Raw genomic sequence first — 23343 nt, 5'->3', positions numbered from 1 at the left:
TCAGCCACCCGCCGGGAACCAGTTTAGGTACTGAACCAAAATTTTGGACTTGCGGTCAGCTCACAAAAACGAGTTGAAAAATGGAGCTCAGGGGCACAGAAATTCACAAATGGGCAGAGTAATAAAGGAAAACTATCGTCCCAAAATCTGTTGAGGGAAGGCAACGAGGTGGACTTGAAAGCAAGCCAGTATAGCAGGAAACATATTTCAAGAGGTACATTGGAATCGCCTTTAAAGCACAGGACGAGGGACACAACTTCGACGATGATGCAATGGGCCAAAAAGGGCGTATGCGTTATCTCCTGAATATATTCAGGAGAAAACGCATACACCCTTTCTGGTCGAGCAAGCAAGCAGGCAATGCAAATCTGCAGTACAAAGCAGTATCACTTCCCACCGGACAAAAGGGACATCCGCAAAATGTGTAAAAACTAGAAAGGCAACACAGGCCCTGGAGAACAGGGAGCCTAGTTATGCTGATGGGCGGGATGTAAATTGCCAACTGCCTCTCTGGAGGAGTGCATTGTGTTCCCTAAAACAAGTAAGCACCAGAGCTACAGAGCCAAGAGCACTTCCAGTCTAGGGAATATACCTTGGTAAAACTGAAAATCAATAAGACAGAGCCACCCCAATATTTAGGGCTGCACTGCTTACAAGAACCTCAACTTGGCTACACCTGAAATATCCCAGGAAAGACAAAAATGCTTCAAGAAATTGTGGTACTTACGTACGATGCAATATCCCTCAGCGATGAAATCAATGTCATAAGGCCAGTAGCAGCAAAATGAGTGGATTCAGGTACGATGATTCTAAGTGAAATACGTCACAGAGAAAAAGAAACTTATCATAAGATATCACTTATGAAGGTCCTGTAAACATGGATACACATGAACTGAGTTAGGAAAGAGAACAGAGTCTCACATTTAGAAAACACTCTTATGCCTGCTTAATGGGGAAGAAGAGGTGGGGTGATGCATAAAATCAGAGTTTGATATTAGTACAGGTACCATTCCAAATACCAAATACGGAATAGACAAGACCTACACCATCCTCAGTAAAAGGGACTCAAAACCCAATATTTCACACCGAGGTATATATCTGATTCGTAAGAATCTTAAAACCTATGTATTGATATGTCTCCATAAGGGAAACATGTGTGTCTAGACTGGCATAAACATGGCAGTGAGAATCAGCTCAAACCCACTATAAAAAGGAATTTCAAAAACTAAACAAAAAAACAGGGAAATTCTTTAAAATTCCTTTACGGGTTCTGATGAAACCTGGAATGAACTTATCTACAATGACAGCTGGATGTGGCATAAGGCAGGACACTTGGGACTGAGAGGATTGGGGAGATTCGGTGTGCAAATGCAGACCATTTAAAGCAATAATGCGTGGCACACATTCCACGTGTCCCAACTCTCCAGGTTGAAGGGAATATTACTACAGATGTAACATGTACAGGAAACCTAGAGAATGGACACACTGTGAATACGAAAGGTTTGTAAAACTCAACTAATATTCCCTCTCCTGGTGCTCTGGTCTGATTTTCCAACTGCTTTACTATTAATCTCCGAACTTGGAGAGACAGCCCCTTTAAACTCCTGGTTCTCACAAGTTGCCAATTGGCAGAAGATGAAATGTAAGATGGAGAACCAATGAGAGAGTAGCTGTTACGCAGTAGGACTGGCACATGGCACTCTAATTTCCCGGCAGGAAGAAGAATTAATCAATGTCTCAGCCACCCGCGTGGACCCATTATAGGGCCTGAACCAAAATTTTGGACTTGTGGTCAGCTCACAAAAACGAGTTGAAAAATGGAGCTCAGGGGCACAGCAATTCACAAACGGGCAGAGTAATAAAGGACAACTATCGTCCAAAAATCTGTTGAGGGAAGGCAACGAGGTTGACTTGAAAGCGAGCCAGAATAGCAGGAAACAGATTTCAAGAGGTACATTGGAATCGCCTTTAAAGCACAGGAAGAGGGGCACAACTTCGACAATGATGCAATGGGCCAAAAAGGGCGTATGTGTTATCTCCTGAATATATTCAGGAGAAAACGCATATGCCCTTTTTGGCCGAGCAAGCAAGCGGGCAATGCAAATCTGCACTACAAAGCAGTATCACTTCCCACCGGACAAAAGGGACATCCGCAAAATGTGTAAAAACTAGAAAGGCAAGACAGGCCCTGGAGAACAGGGAGCCTAGTTATGCTGATGGGCAGGATGTAAATTGCCAACTGCCTCTATGGAGGAGTGCATTGTGTTCCCTAAAACAAGTAAACAACAGAGCTACAGAGCCAAGTGCACTTCCAGTCTAGGGAATATACCGTGGGAAAACTGAAAATCAATAAGGCAGATCCACCCCAAAATTTAGGGCTGCACTGCTTACAAGATCCTCAACTTGGGTACACCTGAAATATCCCAGGAAAGAAAAAATTGGTTCAAGAAATTGTGGTACTTACGTACGATGGAATATCCCTCAGCCATGAAATCAATGTGATGAGGCCAGTAGCAGCAAAAGGAGTGGATTCAGGTACGATGATTCTAAGTGAAATAAGTCATAGAGAAATAGAAACATATCATAAGATATCACTTATGAAGGTCCTGTAAACATGGCTACACATGAACTGAGTTAGGAAAGAGAACAGAGTCTCACATTTAGAAAACACTCTTATGCCTGCTTAAGGGGGAAGGAGAGGTGGGGTGATGCATAAAACCAGAGATTGATATTAGTACAGGTAGCGTTCAAAAACCGAATATGGAATATACAAGACCGACACCGTCCTCAGTAAAAGGGACTCAAAACCAAATATTTCCCGCCGAGGAATATATCTGAATAGTAAGAATCTTAAAACCTATGTATTGATATGTCTCCATAAGGGAATCAAGTGTGTCTAGACTGGCATAAACATGGCAGTGAGAATCAGCTCAAACCCACTATAAAAAGGAATTTCAAAAACGAAACAAAAAAACAGGGAAATTCTTGACAATTCCTTCAGGGGTTCTGATGAAACCTGGAATGACCCTATCTACAACGACAGCTGTATGTGGCATAAGGTTGGACACTTGGGACTGAGAGGATGGGTGAGATTCGGTGAGCAAATGCAGACCATTTAAATCAATAATGCGTGGCACACATTGCAATGGTCCCAACTCTCCAGGTTGAAGGGAATATTACTGCAGCTATAACATGTACAGGAAACCTAGAGAATGGACACACTGTGAATACGAAAGGGTTCTGAAACTCAACAAATAGTCCCTCTCCTGGTACTCCGGTTTGAATTTCCAACTGCTTTACTATCAATCTCCCAACTTGGAGAGACAGAGCCTTTAACCTCCTGATAGCACAGGTTGCCCATTTCGCAGAGGATGAAAGGGAAGAGGGAGAACCAATGAGAGAGTAGCTGTTAGGCATTTGGACGGGCACATGACACTCTAATTTCCCGGCAGGAAGAAGAATTAACCAAAGTCTCAGCCACCCGCCGGGAAACAGTATAGGTCCTGAACCAAAATTTTGGACTTGCGGTCAGCTCACAAAAAACGAGTTGAAAAATGGAACTCAGGGGCACAACAATTCACAAACTGGCAGAGTAATAAAGGACAACTATCGTCCAAAAATCTGTTGAGGGAAGGCAACGAGGCATACTTGAAAGCGAACCAGAATTGCTGGAAACAGATTTCAAGAGGTACATTGGAATTGCCTTTAAAGCACAGGAAGAGGGGCACAACGTCGACAATGATGCACTTGGCCAAAAAGGGCATATGCATTTTCTCCTGAATATATTCAGAAGAAAACGCATACGCCCTTTATGGCCAAGCAAGCAAGTGGGCAATGCAAATCTGCACTACAAAGAAGTATCACTACCCAACAGTCAAAACGGACATCGCAAATTGTGTAAAAACCAGAAAGGCAAGACATGCCCTTGAGAACAGGGAGCCTAGTTATGCTGATGGGCAGGATGTAAATTGCCAACTGCCTCTCTGGAGGAGTGCATTGTGTTCACTAAAACAAGTAAAAAACAGAGCTACAGAGCCGAGGGCACTTCCAGTCTATGGAATATATCTTGGGAGAAATGAAAATCAATAAGTCAGAGCCATCCCAAAATTTAAGGCTGCTCTGCTTACAAGAACCTCAACTTGGGTACACCTTATATATCTCAGGAAAGACAAAAATGGTTCAAGAAATTGTGATACTTACGTACGATGGGATATCCCTCAGACATGAAATCAATGTCATAAGGCCAGTAGCAGCAAAATGAGTGGACCAGGTACGATGATTCTAAGTGAAATAAGTCACAGAGAAAAAGAAAGTTATCATAAGATATCACTTATGAAGGTCCTATAAAGCTGGCTACACATGAACTTAGTTAGGAAAGAGAAAAGAGTAACGAATCATATCATAAGATATGACTCATAGCGGGAATGTACACATGGCTACACATGAAATGAATTACAAACACAACAGAGTCACACATTTAGAAAACAATCTTCTACCTTCTTATGGGGAAAAGCGAGGTGGGGTAATGCATAAAACCACAGTTTTTTTTTTTTTTTATTAGTTTCTGCTTTATAACAAAGTGAATCAGTCATACTTATACATCTGTTCCCACATCCCCTCCCTCATGCATCTCCCTCCCTCCCACCCTCCCCATCCCACCCCTCCAGGCGGTCACAAAGCACCGAGCTGATCTCCCTGTGCTCTGCGGCTGCTTCCCACTATCTATCTACCTTACGTTTGGTAGTGTATATATGTCCATGCCTCTCTTTCCCTTTGTCACAGCTTACCCTTCCCCTTCCCCATATCCTCAAGTCCATTCTCAAGTAGGTCTGTGTCTTTATTCCCGTTTTACCCCTAGGTTCTTCATGACATTTTTTTTTTAAATTCCATATATATGTGTTAGCATACGGTATTTGTCTTTCTCTTTCTGACTTACTTCACTCTGTATGACAGACTCTAGGTCTATCCACCTCATTACAAATAGCTCAGTTTCGTTTCTTTTTATGGCTGAGTAATATTCCATTGTATATATGTGCCACATCTTCTTTATCCATTCATCCGATGATGGACACTTAGGTTGTTTCCATCTCCGGGCTATTGTGAATAGAGCTGCAATGAACATTTTGGTACATGTCTCTTTTTGAATTATGGTTTTCTCAGGGTATATGCCTAGTAGTGGGATTGCTGGGTCATATGGTAGTTCTATTTTTAGTTTTTTAAGGAACCTCCATACTGTTCTCCATAGTGGCTGTACCAATTCACATTCCCACCAGCAGTGCAAGAGTGTTCCCTTTTCTCCACACCCTCTCCAGCATTTATTGTTTCTAGATTTCTTGATGATGGCCATTCTGACTGGTGTGAGATGATATCTCATTGTAGTTTTGATTTGCATTTCTCTAATGATTAATGATGTTGAGCATTCTTTCATGTGTTTGATGGCAGTCTGTATATCTTCTTTGGAGAAATGCCTATTTAAGTCTTCTGCCCATTTTTGGATTGGGTTGTTTGTTTTTTTGCTATTGAGCTGCATGAGCTGTTTATAAATTTTGGAGATTAATCCTTTGTCAGTTGCTTCATTTGCAAATATTTTCTCCCATTCTGAGGGTTGTCTTTTGGTCTTGTTTATGGTTTCCTTTGCTGTGCAAAAGCTTTGAAGTTTCATTAGGTCCCATTTGTTTATCTTTGTTTTTATTTCCATTTCTCTAGGAGGTGGGTCCAAAAGGATCTTGCTGTGATTTATGTCATAGAGTGTTCTACCTATGTTTTCCTCTAAGAGTTTTATAGTTTCTGGCCTTACATTTAGGTCTTTAATCCATTTTGAGCTTATTTTTGTGTATGGTGTTAGGGAATGATCTAATCTCATACTTTTACATGTCCCTGTCCAGTTTTCCCAGCACCACTTATTGAAGAGGCTGTCCTTTCTCCACTGTACATTCCTGCCTCCTTTATCAAAGATAAGTTGGCCATATGTGCGTGGGTTTATCTCTGGGCTTTCTATCCTGATCCACTGATCTATCTTTCTGTTTTTATGCCAGTACCACACTGTCTTAATTACTGTAGCTTTGTAGTATAGTCTGAAGTCAGGCAGCCTGATTCCTCCAGCTCCGTTTTTGGTTCTCAAGATTGCTTTGGCTATTCGGGGTCGTTTGTTTTTCCAAACAAATTTTGAAATTTTTTGTTCTACTTCTGTGAAAAATGCCAGTGGTAGTTTGATAGGGATTTCATTGAATCTGTAGAGTGCTTTGGGTAGTAGAGTCATTTTCACAATATTGATTCTTCCAATCCAGGAGCATGGTATATCTCTCCATCTATTTATATCATCTTTAATTTCTTTCATCAGTGTCTTATAATTTTCTGCATACAGGTCTTTTGTCTCCTTAGGTAGGTTTATTCCTAGATATTTTATTCTTTTTGTTGCAATGGTAAATGGGAGTGTTTTCTTGATTTCATTTTCAGATTTTTCATCATTAGTGTACAGGAATGCCAGAGATTTCTGTGCATTAATTTTGTATCCTGCTACTTTACCAAATTCATTGATTAGCTCTAGTAGTTTTTCGGTAGCATCTTTAGGATTCTCTATGTATAGTATCATGTCATCTGCAAACAGTGACAGCTTTACTTCTTCTTTTCCAATTTGGATTCCTTTTATTTCCTTTTCTTCTCTGATTGCTGTGGCTAAAACTTCCAAAACTAGGTTGAATAAGAGTGGTGAGAGTGGGCAGCCTTGTCTTGTTCCTGATCTTAGTGGAAATGGTTTCAGTTTTTCACCATTGAGGACAATGTTGGCTGTGGGTTTGTCATATATGGCCTTTATTATGTTGAGGAAAGTTCCCTCTATGCCTACTTTCTGCAGGGTTTTTATCATAAATGGGTGTTGAATTTTGTCGAAAGCTTTCTCTGCATCTATTGAGATGATCATATGGTTTTTCTCCTTCAACTTGTTAATGTGGTGTATCACATTGATTGATTTGCGTATATTGAAGAATCCTTGCATTCCTGGAATAAACCCCACTTGATCATGGTGTATGATCCTTTTAATGTGCTGTTGGATTCTGTTTGCTAGTATTTTGTTGAGGATTTTTGCATCTATGTTCATCAGTGATATTGGCCTGTAGTTTTCTTTCTTTGTGACATCCTTGCCTGGTTTTGTTATCAAGGTGATGGTGGCCTCGTAGAATGAGTTTGGGAGTGTTCCTTCCTCTGATATTGTTTGGAAGAGTTTGAGAAGGATGGGTGTTAGCTCTTCTCTAAATGTTTGATAGAATTCGCCTGTGAAGCCATCTGGTCCTGGGCTTTTGTTTGATGGAAGATTTTTAATCACAGTTTCAATTTCAGTGCTTGTGATTGGTCTATTCATATTTTCTATTTCTTCCTGAGTCAGTCTTGGTAGGTTGTGCATTTCTAAGAATTTGTCCATTTCTTCCAGGTTGTCCATTTTATTGGCATAGTGTTGCTTATAGTAATCTCTCATGATCTTTTGTATTTCTGCAGTGTCAGTTGTTACTTCTCCTTTTTCATTTCTAATTCTACTGATTTGAGTCTTCTCCCTTCTTTTCTTGATGAGTCTGGCTAATGGTTTGTCAATTTTGTTTATCTTCTCAAAGAACCAGCTTTTAGTTTGGTTGATCTTTGCTATCGTTTCCTTCATTTCTTTTTCATTTATTTCTGATCTGATCTTTATGATTTCTTTCCTTCTGCTAACTTTGGGGGTTTTTTGTTCTTCTTTCTCTAATTGCTTTAGGTGCAGGGTCAGGTTGTTTACTCGAAATGTTTCCTGTTTCTTAAGATGGGATTGTATTGCTATAAACTTCCCCCTTAGAACTGCTTTTGCTGTGTCCCATAGGTTTTGGGTCGTCGTGTCTCCATTGTCATTTGTTTCTAAGTATTTCTTAATTTCCTCTTTGATTTCTTCAGTGATCACTTCATTATTGAGTAGTGTATTGTTTAGCCTACATGTGTTTGTATTTTTTACAGATCTTTTCCTGTAATTGATGTCTAGTCTCATAGCATTGTGGTCGGAAAAGATACTTGATACAATTTCAATTTTCTTAAATTTACCAAGGCTGGATTTGTGACCCAAGATATGATCTATCCTGGAGAATGTTCCATGAGCACTTGAGAAAAATGTGTATTCTGTTGTTTTTGGGTGGAATGTCCTATAAATATCAATTAAGTCCATCTTGTTTAATGTATCATTTAAAGCTTGTGTTTCCTTATTTATTTTCATTTTGGATGATCTGTCCATTGGTGAAAGTGGGGTGTTAAAGTCCCCTACTATGATTGTGTTACTGTCGATTTCCCCTTTTATGGCTGTTAGTATTTGTCTTATGTATTGAGGTGCTCCTATGTTGGGTGCATAAATATTTACAATTGTTATATCTTCTTCTTGGATCGATCCCTTTATCGTTATGTAGTGTCCTCTTTGTTTCTTCTAATAATCTTTATTTTAAAGTCTATTTTGTCTGATATAAGAATTGCTACTCCAGCTTTCTTTTGATTTCCATTTGCATGGAATATCTTTTTCCATCCCCTTACTTTCAATCTGTATGTGTCTCTAGGTCTGAAGTGGGTCTCTTGTAGACAGCATATATATGGGTCTTGTTTTTGTATCCATTCAGCCACTCTGTGTCTTTTGGTGGGAGCATTTAGTCCATTTACATTTAAGGTAATTATTGATATGTATGTTCCTATTCCCATTTCCTTAATGGCTTTGGGTTCGTTATTGTAGGTATAGTCCTTCTGTTGTGTTTCTTGCCTAGAGAAGTTCCTTTAGCATTTGTTGTAAAGCTGGTTTGGTGGTGCTGAACTCTCTCAGCTTTTGCTTGTCTGTAAAGGTTTTAATTTCTCCATCAACTCTGAATGAGATCCTTGCTGGGTAGAGTAATCTTGGTTGCAGGTTTCTCTCCTTCATCACTTTAATTATGTCCTGCCACTCCCTTCTGGCTTGTAGAGTTTCTGCTGAGAGATCAGCTGTTATCCTGATGGGGATTCCCTTGTGTGTTATTTGTTGTTTTTCCCTTGCTGCTTTTAATATGATTTCTTTGTGTTTAATTTTTGACAGTTTGATTAATATGTGTCTTGGCGTATTTCTCCTTGGATTTATTCTGTATGGGACTCTCTGTGCCTCCTGGACTTGATTAACTATTTCCTTTCCCATATTAGGGAAGTTTTCAACTATAATCTCTTCAAATATTTTCTCAGTCCCTTTCTTTTTCTCTTCTTCTTCTGGAACCCCTATAATTCGAATGTTGGTGCGTTTAATGTTGTTCCAGAGGTCTCTGAGACTGTCCTCTGTTCTTTTCATTCTTTTTTCTTTATTTTTCTCTGCATCAGTTATTTCCACTATTTTATCTTCCACCTCACTTATCCGTTCTTCTGCCTCAGTTATTCTGCTATTGATCCCATCTAGAGTATTTTTCATTTCATTTATTGTGTTTTTAATCGATGCTTGATTCATCTTTAGTTCTTCTAGGTCCTTGTTAACTGTTTCTTGCATATTGTCTATTCTATTTCCAAGATTTTGGATCTGGGAAGTAGAATCTTGGATCAGCTTTACTATCATTATTCTGAATTCTTTTTCAGGTAGACTGCCTCTTACCTCTTCATTTGTTAGGTCTGGTAGGTTTTTATCTTGCTCCTTCACCTGCTGTGTGTTTTTCTGCTTTCTCATTTTGCTTATGTTACTGTGTTTGGGGTCTCCTTTTTGCAGGCTGCAGATTCGTAGTTCCCGTTGTTTTTGGTGTCTGTCCCCCGTGGCTAAGGTTGTTTCAGTAGGTTGTGTAGGCTTCCTGGTGGGGGGGACTAATGCCTGTGTTCTGGTGGTTGAAGCTCGATCTTGTCTTTCTGGTGGACAGGTCCACGTCTGGTGGTGTGTTTTGGGGTGCCTGTGGCCTTATTATGTTTTTAGGTATCCTCTCTGCTAATGCGTGGTGTTGTGTTCCTGCCTTGCTAGTTGCTTGGCATAGGGTGACCAGCACTGTAGCTTGCTGGTCGTTGACTGAAGCTGGGTGCTGGTGTTGAGATGGAGATCCCTGGGAGATTTTCGCTGCTTGATATTATGTGGAGCTGGGAGGTCTCTTGTGGACCCGTGTCCTGAAGTTGGCTCTCCCACTTCAGAGGCACAGCACTAACTCCTGGCTGCAGCACCAAGAGCCTTTCATCCACCCGGCTCAGAATAACAGTGAGAAAAAGTAGAAAGAAATAATTAGTAGAAGAAAGAAAGAGAGATTGAAAGAAAGGAAGAAGGGAAGTAAGGAAGGAAGGAAGGAAGAAAGAAAGAAAGGAGGGAGGAAGGAAGGATGGAAAGAAAGGAAAGAAAGGAGGGAGGGAGGGAGGAATGAAAGCAAAAGGAAGAGTGAATGGAAGAAGAGAGGGAGGGAGGGAGGAAGGAAAGAAAGAAAGAAAGACAGGAGGGAGGGAGGGAGGGAGGAAGGAAAGAAAAAGAAAGTGGAAAGAAGAAGGGTGGGAGGGAGGGAGGGATGGAGGAAAGAAAAAGAAAGAAGGAAAGGAGGAGCGGAGGGAGGGAGGGAGGAAGGGAAGGGAGGAAAAAAAGAAAGAGCAGGTAAAGTAAAATAGAATAAAGTATGAAATATAGTAGCGTTATTAAAATTAAAAATAATTATTGAAAAAAAACACGGACCAAAAGAACCCTGGGACATATGGTGGAAGCCAAAGCTATACAGAGAGAATCTTACACAGAAGATTACACATACACATTCACAAAAAGAGAGCAGGGGGAAAAATCAAAAATCTTGCTCTCCAAGTCCACCTCCTCGATTTGGGATAATTCGTTGTAAAAAGAGGAAAAGGGCGAAAAGTCTGAAATCTTGCTAAGTCCACCTCCCTAATTTGAGATAATTCGTTGTAAAAGGAGGAAAAAAAAAGGGGGGGAAAGTCTTAAATCTTGTCCTCAAGGTCCACTTCCTCAATTTGGGATGATTTGCTGTCCATTCATGCACTCCACAGATGCAGGGCACATCAAATGGACCATGGAGCTTTAATCCGCTGCCTCGGAGGCTGCACAGAGAGATTTCCCTGTCTCTGCTCTCACAGCTCCCGGGTCTCAGCCTTGGACCTGGCCCCGCCTCTGCACGTAGGTCGCCGGAGGGCGTCCGTTCTTCGCTCAGACAGGACAGGTTTAAAGGAGCCGCTGATTCGGGGGCTCTGGCTCACTCAGGCAGAGGGGAGGGAGGGGAATGCCCTCTCCTCGCACACCAGGCAACAAAAGGGAAAAAAAGTCTCTTGCCTCTCCGGTAGCTCCAGACCCTTTCCCCGGACTCCCTCCGGGCTAGCACTAACACCTTCAGGGTCTCTTCCTGCCGCCAGCCCCAGACCTCTCCCTGCGTTCCGACTGAAAGCCGATACCCGAGCCTCAGCTCCCAGCCCCGCCCGCTCTGGCGGCCTAGCAGACAAGTCACTCGGGCTGGTGTGTGCCTGAGGGCACCGATCCTCTGTGCCAAAATCTCTCTGCTTTGCCCTCCACACCCCTGTTGCTGTGCTCTCCTCCGCTACTCTGAAGCTTTCCCCCTCCGCCACCTGCAGTCTCCGCCCTCGAAGGGGCTTGTAGTGTGTAGAAACCTTCCCTCCTTCACGGCTCCCTCCCACTGGTGCAGGTCCCGTCCATATCCTATTTTCTCTGTTTATTCTTTTTTTCTTTTGACCTACCCAGTTATGTGGGGAGTTTCTTGCCTTTTGGGTGGTCTGAGGTCTTCTGTCAGCGTTCAGTAGGTGTTCTGTTGGAGTTCTTCCACGTGTAGATGAATTTCTGATATATCTGTGCTGTGGAAGGTGATCTCCGCGTCTTACTCTTCCGCCATCTTCCTCCGGCTCTCAAAACCACAGTTTTGAATTAGCACAGATACCGTTACATAAACCAAGTATGTAATTATCAACACCTACTCCCGGCACAATGAACTGGACTCAACACCCCCTATTCATTGCAGAGGAATATATCTGACTTTAAGAATTTTAAAACATATGTATTCTCATGTCTCCATAAAGGGATCATGTGTGTGTATAACGGCATGAACACTGCACTGAAATTCAGCTAAACACACTTATAAAAATAAATTTCAAAAGCAAAATGCAAAAACAGCGAAACAGAGAGAAATTCTTAAAAATTACGTTCAGGGCCTGTGATGCAACCTGGATTGACCACCTTTACACCCACAGCTGGATGAGACTTAAGACTGGACACTTGGAGCTGACAAGATTGCTGAGGTTGTGTGAGCAAAAGAACACCACTTAGAGCAATACAGTGTGCTACCCATTCTAGTGGTCCCAACTCTCCAGGTTTAAGGGAATCTTCCTACAGTTAAAACATGCATGGGAAACCCAGTGGATGGTACACTGTGTAATCGGGAAAGTTTTCTAAAAGGTACCTCATTTTTCCTTTCGTCGTGCTCGGCTTCGCCATTCCATCCACATTACTGAAAATCTCCCCACTTGGAGTGTCAGCGGATTTACCCTCCTGTTATGCACAGTTTGCAAATTGTGCAGAGGATGAACAGGAAGAGGGGAAACAAATGAGAGATTAGCTGTAGGTGTTTGGAAGGGCACATGTCTCTCTAGTTTCACATCAGGAAGAAGAATTAACCAAAGGATCAGCCTGCAGCCCCGGAACCAGATTAGGGCCTAAAGCTATCCTGCGGTATTGCAGACAGCTCACAAATAGGCGATTTGAAAAATGGAAATCAGGGGCACATCAATTCACAAACCTGCAGAGTTATAAGGGACAACTATCATCCAGAAATATATTGAGGTAAGGCAGTGAAGAGGATTTGAATGCAAGGCAGAATTGAAGGAAACAGATTTCAAGAGGTAGATTGGAGTCGTCTTTAAAGCCCAAGAAAAGCGACAGAACTTCAAAAATGTTGTCCTTGGCCAAAAAGGGAGTATGCGTATTTTCTTGAATATATTCGGGAAAAAATGCATACACACTTTTTGGACAAGCAAGCCATCAGGCATTGCAAATCCACACTACATAGAAGTGTCACTTACCTCCGGTCAAAAGGGCCATCCGCAAATAGTGTAAAAACAACAAATACAGGACAGGCCATGGAGAAAAGGGAGCCTGGTTACGCCGATGGGCAGAATGTAAATTGTCAACAGCCTCTCTGGAGAACTGTATGTTGTTTTCTAAAACAGAGGTACAGAGCATAGCACACTTCCACTAAAGGGCGTGTATTTTGGGAAAACTAAAAATCCACAACACACAGCCACCCCAAAGTTTAGGGCTGCTCTGTTTACAAGAACCTCAACTTCAGTACACTTTAAATATTCCAGGAAAGGAAAAAAATAATGGATAAATATGTTGTGGTACTTATATACAATGGAATGTCACTCAGACATAAAATCAATGTCATAAGGCCAAGAGCAGCATAATGAGTGGCTTTAGGTACGATGATGCTAATTGAAATGAGCCACAAAGAAAAAGAAACTTATTGTAATATATCACTTATAGAGGGAATGTAAACATGGCTACACATGAACTGAATTTCAAAAGAGAACAGAGTTACACATTTAGAAAACACACTTATGCCTCCTTAAGGGGAAACATGACCTGGGGTGATGCGTAAAACCAGAGTTTGAAATTAGCACAGATACCATTCCATATACCAAATATCTAATAGACAAGACCTACTCCTTTCTCAATGAACTGGACACAAAACACCTATTCATTGAAGAGGAATATATCTGACTGGTAAAAATCTTGAAACCTATGTATTTATATGTCTCCATAATGGAATCAAGTGTATGTAGATTGGCATAAACACAGTTCAATGGAACAGGACAGAAAGCCCAGAGATAAACCTACATACCTATGGCTATCTCATCTATGACAAAGGAGCTAAGGATATACAATGGAGAAAAGACAGTCTCTTCAGTAATTGGTGCTGGGAAAACTGGACCCCTACACATAAAAGAATGAAATTAGAACACTCCATAACACCAAACACAAAAATAAACTCTAAATTGATTAGAGATCTAAATATAAGACCAGACACTATAAAACACTTAGAGGAAACCATAGGCAGAACACTCTATGACATAAATCACAGCAAGATCCTTTTTGACCCACCTCCTAGAGAAATGGATATAAAAACAGAAATCAACAAATGGGACCTAATGAAACTTAAAAGCTTTTACACAGTACAGGAAAACATAAACAAGATGCAAAAACAACACTCAGAATGGGAGAATATATTTTCAAATGAAGCAATTGACAAAGGATTAATCTCCAAACTTTACAAGCACCACATGTAGCTCAATATCACAGAAACAAACAACCCAATTCAAAAACGGGCAGAAGACCTAAATAGACATTTCTCCAAAGAAGATATACACATTACCAAGAAACACATGAAAGGATGCTGAACATCACTAATCATTAGAGAAATGCAAATCAAAACTACTGTGAGGTATCACCTCACAGCAGTCAGAGTGGCAATCATCAAAAATATCTACAAAACAATAAATGCTGGAGAGGCCTTTATTGGAGAAAAGGGAACACACTTGCACTGTGGGTGGGAATGTAAATTGATATGGCCACTAGGGAGAACAGTACGGAGGTTCCTTTAAATAACTAACAATAGAAGTACCAAACGACACAACAATCCAACTACTGGGCATTTGCCTTGCGAACACCATAATTCAAAAAGAGTTATGTACAAAAATGTTCATTTCAGCTCTATTTACAATAGCCAGGACATGGAAGCAACCTAAGTGTCCATCGACAGATGAATGGATAAAGAAGATCTGGCACATATATACAATGGAATATTACTCAGCCATAAAAAAAAGCAAAACTGACTTATTTGTACTGAGGTGGATGGACTTAGAATCTGTCCTACACAGTGAAGTAAGTCAGAAAGGGAAAAACAAATACTGTATGTTAACAGAGATATACGGAATCTAATGAAGGAAAAAAAAGATTTTGAAGAACTTAGTGGCAGGACAGGATTAAGGACACAGAAGTAGAGAAAGGACTTGAGGACACCGGAAGGGGGATGGTTAAGCTGGGACAAAGTGAGAGAGTGGCATGGACATAAATACATTACCAAATGTAACACTGATAGCTACTGGGATGCTGCCACATAGAAGAGGGAGATCAGCTTGGTGCTTTGTGACCACCTAAAGGGGTGGGATATGGAGTGTGGGAGGGAGATGCAAGAGGGAGGGGATCTGATTACATTTGTATATGTATAGCTGATTCACTTTGTTATACAGCAGAAACAAACACTCCATTGTAAAACAATTATACTCCAATAAAGGTGTAAAAGGAAAAAAAAAAAGAAAGCCCAGGGATAAACCTACACACCTATGGTCAATTAATCTATGACAAAGGAGTCAAGACTATACAATGGAGATAAGACAGTCTCTTCAATCAGTGGTGCTGGGAAATATGGACAGCTACAGGTAAAAGAATGAAATTAGAACACTCCCCAACACCATACATAAAAATATATTCAAAATGGATTAGAGACCTTAATGTAAGACTGGACAGTATAAAACTCTGAGAGGAAAACTTACGAAGAATACTCTGACGTAAATCACAGCAAGATATTTTTTGATCCACCTCCTATACTAATGAGATAAGAAAGAAAACTCAACAGCTGGGACCTAATGAAACGTAAAAGCTTTTGCAAAGCAAAGGAAACTACAAACAAGACGAAAAGACAACCCTCAGAATGGCAGAAAATATTTGCAAACGAATCAATGGACAAATGCTTAATCTCCAATATATATAAACAGCTCATGCAGCTCAATATTAATAAAACAATCAACCCAATACAAAAATGGAAGAAGATCTAAATAAACATTTCTTCCAAGAAGACATAGAGATGGCCAAGACACACATGAAAATCTGCTCAACATCTCTAATTATTAGAGAAATGGAAATTGAAACTACAATGAGGTATCACGTCACACCTGTTAGAATGGGCATCATCAGAAAATCTACAAACAACAAATGCTGGAGAGGGTGTGGAGAAAAGGAACCTTCTTCCACTATTGTTGGGAATGTAAATCAATACAATCTCTATGGAGAACAGTATGGAGGTTCCTTTAAAATCTAAAAATAGAATTACCATATAATCCAGCAATCCCACTAATGGGCATATACCCAGAGAAAACCATAAATCAAAAAGACAATTCACCACAATATTCATTGCAGCACTATTTACAATAGCCAGGTAATGAAAGCAACCTAAGTGCCCACAGACAGACGAATGGATAAAGATGTGGTACATATATACAATGGAATATTACTCAGCCATACATAGGAATGAAATTGGGTCATTTGTAGAGACCTTGATGGATCTAGAGACTGTCACACAGAGTGAAGTAAGTCAGAAAGAGAAAAACAAATATTGTATATTAATGCATATATGTGGAACCTAGAAAAATGGTACAGGTGAACCGGTTTGCAGGGCAGAGATAGAGACACAGATGTAGAGAACAAACATATGGACACCAAGGGGGGAATGCCATGTGAGGGTGGTGGTGGGATGAATTGGGAGACTGGGATTTACATGTGCACACTTATATGTATAAAATAGATATCCAATAAGAACCTGCTGTATAAAAGAAATAAATAAATATTTAAAAATTAAAAATAAATAAATAACATTTAATAAAAAAACAGAGGGCTTCCCTGGTGGCGCAGTGGTTGAGAGTCCGCCTGCCGATGCAGGGGGCGCGGGTTCGTGCCCTGGTCCGGGACGATCCCACGTGCCGCGGAGCGGCTGGGCCCGTGGGCCGTGGCCGCTGAGCCTGCGCGTCCGGAGCTTGTGCTCCGCAATGGGAGAGGCCACAACAGTGAGAGGCCCGCGTACCGCAAAAAAAAAAAAAAAAAAAAAAAAAAAAAAAAAAAGAAAAAATGTTTTTCCCTTCATATAGACCTCTTTATATTAATGCATTATTTCCATGTTTATATCTGTAAATTTAAAAAAAAGAGGAATAAATAAAATCTACTTGAACCAAAAAGAAAAAAAAAAACAGAACCTACCAGTTATAAAGAGGAAAATTGTAACAGGGCACTTGTTCCAGTGGTAAAAATTCTTAAGTAGGTCAGAGGTGGGAAATCGTCTCCCATGCAGTCAGCAGCACTCCCCCCCACAAGGAGCATCCTCATTGCAAAGCTGTGGGACTGTGTCGAGGCGTCTGTGAGTAAATGTGAGCTGAGCCCCAGTCCTGCTGCAGCTGAACTCTTCCCACCCTTTCCAGGTAAAACACCTGAATATGTACAAGAACTTGCAAGCCTAGAGGAAGGACAGTGGAGTCACACAAGCGACAGCACGCAGGCCGACTTGGTGCATGCAGGCCAGCCAGGATGGTCCTGGCTCCAGATGTTCTTCTGGAAGCTTTCCATTTCCCTGCCTGAGATACCTCTCCTGCCACGGCCCCCACTGCTTTTTTACTTCCTCACCTCTGCCTGGGGAGAAATTCCAGCGGCAGGTATGGGTGACACATCCTCTTCTTTAGCAGGTGGCAGCTTGGCAACTCCTGAAGAATATCCATCAGAGCCCCCCTCATACTGGGCCACCCACAAAGCCACGGCCCCTCACTCCCTCCCACGACCCCAGCCCCGGCACTGCTGACGGGGCAGAGAATATGGCGCCAGGCACAGCAACAGGGGCTCTTCCTGACTGGAGAGGTGTTTATATTGACCTCAACCCAGGCACACCTGGGGAGGGCTGGCAGGCAGTGTCAGGTTGCCAAATCAGCCAATCCTCACACTTCAGGGGTTGACAGTTGCAGAAAATGAAACTTGCTAAACGGGCCAACCCCAAGGAACAGGTGTGGGCTCCTGAGAGTCAGCATAGACAAGGGGCTGCAGCTGCAGCTTGTTTTCTTATCATTTTATCTGTTCTATGAGTGGAAAACAACTTCAAGAAGACCCTATCCTAATGAGAGGAACCCAGGTGTCAGGGAGAGGAGTGATGGTGGTTGGAGACAGAGGCCTGGTGCCCTGGCTGCAGTGGAAGTGTCTGGAAGTCCAGGCAGAGAGAGGCTGCACAGACTGATACACAGGGTCACAGACCTGTCAGAGCTGCTGTTTGTTAGTTCAGGTCCTACTCTGAGGTGTTCTGTGTCAGCTGTGAGCGAGAGGTGAGCTGGGGGTTCTCTGCAAGGTGGGCTATGTGCACAGTTCCTATATGTCCACACCTGCTGGGGTACAGGCCCAGGGGATCTCTGTAACCTGGGAAGGGCCTGACTAGGAGAGCCACATGGGCTGCTGGGTAGCTGCACAGGTGAGCTCCATACCCTGGGAGGGACGACCACGAGAGCCCCGTGGGTTGTGGGGTGGGCGGCGCAGCCCAGGTGTGCTCCATATCCTGGTATTGGCCTGACCACGAGAGCCGCATGGGCTGCTGGAAACCTGGTAAAGGATATCAAGACAGTCAGTGAAGCCACCGAGGATATACATCAAGTAGCTCCTATTTCCTACACCCTGCTGGTCATTCTACCATCCACCAGGCCATGGCATTCAGAATTAGACTTCAATGATGCCTTCTTCTGTATTCCATTCATCTCAGAGTCACAAGAACTTTTGGCTTGTGAGTGGCAGGACACAACATGCAACAAAAGCAATAATGCTGGGCCGTCCTGCCCCAATGGTTCAAAAATCCCCACACCATCATTGGGGAAATGTCCTCTAAAGACCTCAAAGTTCTACCTCTGTAAAAGGGAACCCTCCTTCAATATGCAGATGACATTCTGATCGCCAGGCCTACTAAAGACGCCTCTGAACTACCTAGCCAATGAAGGATAGAAGGTGTCCAAGGAAAAGGCTCAAGTATCCCAGGCTAAGGTGACATGCCTGGGCTTCATTCTCACAGATATTCGGAGAAACGCATCCCAGGATAGGGAAGAAGCCATTTGCAGCCTTACCTCTTCTAAAACTAGAAGACAGCTTAGGGGTTCCTGGGGAGGCCAAGGTTTTCTGCATCTGGATCCCTAACTACAGTCTAATACCTGGGCCTCTACATGAAACACTGACATGAAATGATGATGATCCTTTTCAATTGAATCCAGAAGCAGATTTTCAAGAATGGAAAGAGCAGTCAATTCAGGCCCTTGCCCAGGAACTCCCTAATTTAGCTAAACCCTTTGACCTTTACATACCCGGTCAGGTTAATCACCCTTGGAGCCTTAGTGCAAAAACTGGGACCACTTGAAATGCAGCAACACAAGAATGCCCTTCAGGTATGATAAACTATGGTCACCAAGGGCTTTGCCCCCTGCCCCATCAGGCCATGATACTGGGGTATCTAAAAAGCTGGAAATCAGCAGCCCACAAGGCCAGCTCCCTCCTAAGGGAAAAGGAACCCACGTGGTGATCCTTACCACCCATCATGCCCTGAAGTTGCAGGGGTCGCTGTGCGGACACACTGACCTCGAGTGAGGATGCCCTCCAACTCCAAACTCCAGAGAGACAAACGGGGGCAATGGGCCCCCAAGATGACTCGTGTGACCATCACTTGACCTGGAATTTCTCTCAGAAAACAAGTCTGTGCACCGAAAGAGCAGACTACTGCTTGCAGGACTTACTGCACCCAGACGGGAGCTAACAAGCTTGGCGGAGGAAAAGTATATCATGATTTCACCATAGAAAACCCTACAGACACCGCTGTGATGGTGGCCAATATGACTGCCTGGACTGCTGGCTACTTCAAAAGGCCATTGACTCAGGGGACGTCATGGTCCTGGATCACCACCGACCCTGGATTTTCTGGGAGTTGAGCGGGCAGGGCTCTGAAACATGGTGCCGTTTGTACATTAATTCAGGGACCTAATTAAAGAAAGCACAGACTACTGGTCAGAGCATCTAGGCTGGCAAATTCGTCAGCCTAAGGCCACCGAACAAATGTGGGGTGGGGTGAAACCTGCCACAGCAGCATCTCTGTACATCTCTTTCCTGGACCCTTAAAGGTCATTAGAATCTATCACACTTCCAATGCTGGTGCTCAGGTGGACGAGCAGTGGGGCAGTAGTCCTTGGGACAATCAAACTCACATGGAGGCTCCTGGGGAGAAGTTTTGCCCCTCACCACGTGTATGAGGGCTCCCACCTCAGCATGACGCAGTTACAAAAGAGGGGTCTTCACCCTCAGCATCCTAAGAATGAGGAACGGGACAAAAAGCAGAGGAGGTGTTCGTCTCCGGCAACGTTCATTAAAAATACCTGGGAGATAAAAAGAGAATCTGGGCAATAAAATAAAGTCTAACCTGTTTTTCCTTTGTGCTTTGTCTAATTTCACGTGCTCCTAGGGTTCCTCATGCAGAGGTCCCACACCCGGCACTTCAGACCCAATTTCCTAGTGCAGAATGGCTGGGTCGACACCTCAGCTAGCGGGGTCCCATGCAGACTCTGTGACATAGAGCCTGAGCTGCAGCCAACCCAGGCCTCGAGAGCTCCATCCCCTACCTACTGCTGACGCTGCCGGGATCCCTACACAGCAGCCCAGCCCACAGCCCACGGGGGAGTGCACACTCTCACCTCTCCATTCTGTTTTCAAAATATAAAGTTTCCTTTGCTTCTGAACCAAACTCAGTCTTGATCTGTTGGCTCTAATGACACTGGGCATGGGGACTCCTGTTGGGGTCCACTGTGGAGGATCAGTAACAGAAATTGAGAACATTGTAACTTCAATGAACAGATGTGTGAGCCAAACTGTAGTCATCCTAGAGCAGTGTATAAGGCTCGGGTAAAATAAGATGTTTCTAAGACTTACATCTGATATTTCCATCACTTTATTATAAGCAAGTTTAGTGAAGACATCTGTCTTATTTGTCAGGTCAACATTAGAGAAATGAAGTGATTTATTCCCAAGGATATACATCGAATACACTTGGCTGAAGCTTTAATCTTGTTTTGAATGCTTTTCCATTGAAAATGATACCTCTCTTTCAGCTTCCCCATTTCTGAGAAGTATAAAATCTTATAATGTATTATTACCAAAGTGGAAAGGTAGGAGAAGGCATAAATTAACAGTTTGGGATTAACACATACACACTGCTATGTATAAAACAGATCATCAACAAGGAACTACTGTATAGCACAGGGAACTACACTGAATATTTTGCAATAACCTATAAGGGGAAATAATCTGAAAAAGAATAGATATTTTTATTGACATCATCTATCAATGACAGATAAAATGTAACCTAAGCAAGGCCGATGGTGAGCACTTCTGACTCTGAAGATTTCAATCATCTAAAGTTTGGTCTCTGCCTATTTCCCAAGGCCCTTAATGGACATATATGTAGCCGTAGCTTAAAAACTCCCCAGTTTGGGGTTCAGGGAGGCACTGATTTGGAAAAATCCCTTGGGTTCTCCTTACATGCACGGGACCATTCCTAAGGCTAAAACATTCCTGTCACAACTAGAGGATGGTACACCTTTTGATCGGAAACATTTTGGAAAAGGCACCTCATCTCCTCATCGCCTGGTGCTCGGGTTCACCCCTCCAGCATCTTTCCTAACAATCTCTTCACTTGGGGATATCAGCACCGTCCACATCCTGTTGCACACAGATTGGAATTTGTCCAGAGGATGAAGCGGAAGGATGAAAAAAATTCAGAGACAAGTCCTAGGTGTTCGGACAGGCACATGCCACTCTAATTTCCAATCCGGAAGACAAATTCATCAAAGGCTAGAATTGCCCACGGAAACAGAATAGGGCTAGAGGAAATCACGCTGTTTTGTGTCCAGTTTCCAAAAACACAAGTTGAAAATGGAACTCAGGGGCACTAAAATTCATAAAACTGCAGAGTTGAAAATATCTATCGTCAAAAAATGTCTTGAGGTAAGTCACAGAAAAGGACTTGTAAGCAAGGGAGAGTGGCAGGAAACAGATTTGAAGAGGTGGAAAGGACTCCCCATTAAAGCAAAAGAAAAGGGGCTGAACATCGCCAATGATGCAGTTGGCCAAAAAGGGCGTATGCATTTTTTCTGAATATATTCAAGTAAAGGCCATACACACTTTTTATCCAACCAAACAGGTGGGCACTGGAAATCAATACTACAAAATGTATCACTTCACATCAGTCAGAAGGGCCATCCACATAAAGTGTAAACACCCGAAATGCAGGACAGGGTGAGGAGAAAAGGGAGCCCTGTGAGGCTGATAGTGGAAATGTAATTTGCCTATGGCCACTCTGGAGAAGTGTATTGTGTTTGCTAAAACATCTAAAAAATGAGCTACAGAGCATAGGGCACTTGCACTCATGGGCGTATACCTTGGCAAAAACAAAAATCAAAAGAAAACAGGCACCCCAACGTTTACCACCTCTCTGTTAAAAAGGGCCTCAACTTGGATATAAAATAAATGTCCCTGGAAGGATAAAATGGATAAAAGAGATGGGGTACTTATGTAAAGTGGAATATTACTCATCCAGAAATCAATGAAATAAGGCCAGTTGTAACAACTCTGGAGGAGATACGTACGATCATTCTAAGTGACGTATGTCAGAAAGAAAAAGACACATATCATAAGATGTCACTTAAAAGTGGAATCAAAAATGGCTACACATGAAATAAATTACAAAACAGAAACATAGTCAAATATGTAGAAAATAGACATAAGGCTGCTAAATGGGAAAGGTGGGGAAGGGTGAGGTATTATCCAGGAGGTTGAAATTAGCAAAGATACCATTCCAAGTACCAAATTGAATAACTGACAAGGCCTACACGGTACATCAAAGAACTGCACTTAGCACACTCAAGTCACTGGAAAATAATACATATGAATGGTAAGCATCTGAAAAAGAATTTATTGTTGTCTCACAGTACATGAATCAAGTGGATGTAGAGCAGCAAAAAACAGAGCTTTGAAAATCAGCTGAAACCAATATAAAAATAAATTTAAAAATATTTAGAAAAACAGTGAGACAGACAAAAATTCTTACAACTTTTGTTGAAGGGCTATGATGTAACATGGATTGAACACATGTAGACCCACAGCAGGATGATATATAAGGCTGGAAGCTATGCACGCTAAGACATGTTAGAGAGGCTGGGTGAGTAAATGCAGAACTTTAAAAGAAATACTGCCTGATTCCCATTCCATGTGTCCCAAATCTGCAGGTTCAAGGGAATCTTCTGACAGCGAAAACATGCCTGGAAAACCAAGATGAACGTACACCGTGTGCTCAGGAAAGGTGTCTAAAATGCACCTCAATTTTGATCTCCTGGTGCTGGTGTTCGACATTCCAGCCAAATTACTAACAATCTCCCCACTTGGAGAATCAGCACCTTTAACCTCCTGTTTCACACAGTTTGCAATTTCTGCAGAGGATAAACGGGAAGAGGGGGAAACAATGAGAGACTAGCTGTAGG

Source organism: Hyperoodon ampullatus, assembly GCF_949752795.1.
Source record: "Hyperoodon ampullatus genome assembly, chromosome: X".
NCBI lineage: Eukaryota > Metazoa > Chordata > Mammalia > Artiodactyla > Ziphiidae > Hyperoodon > Hyperoodon ampullatus.
The sequence above is the reverse complement of the archived record's forward strand: the minus strand, read 5'-3'. Positions refer to the sequence as shown.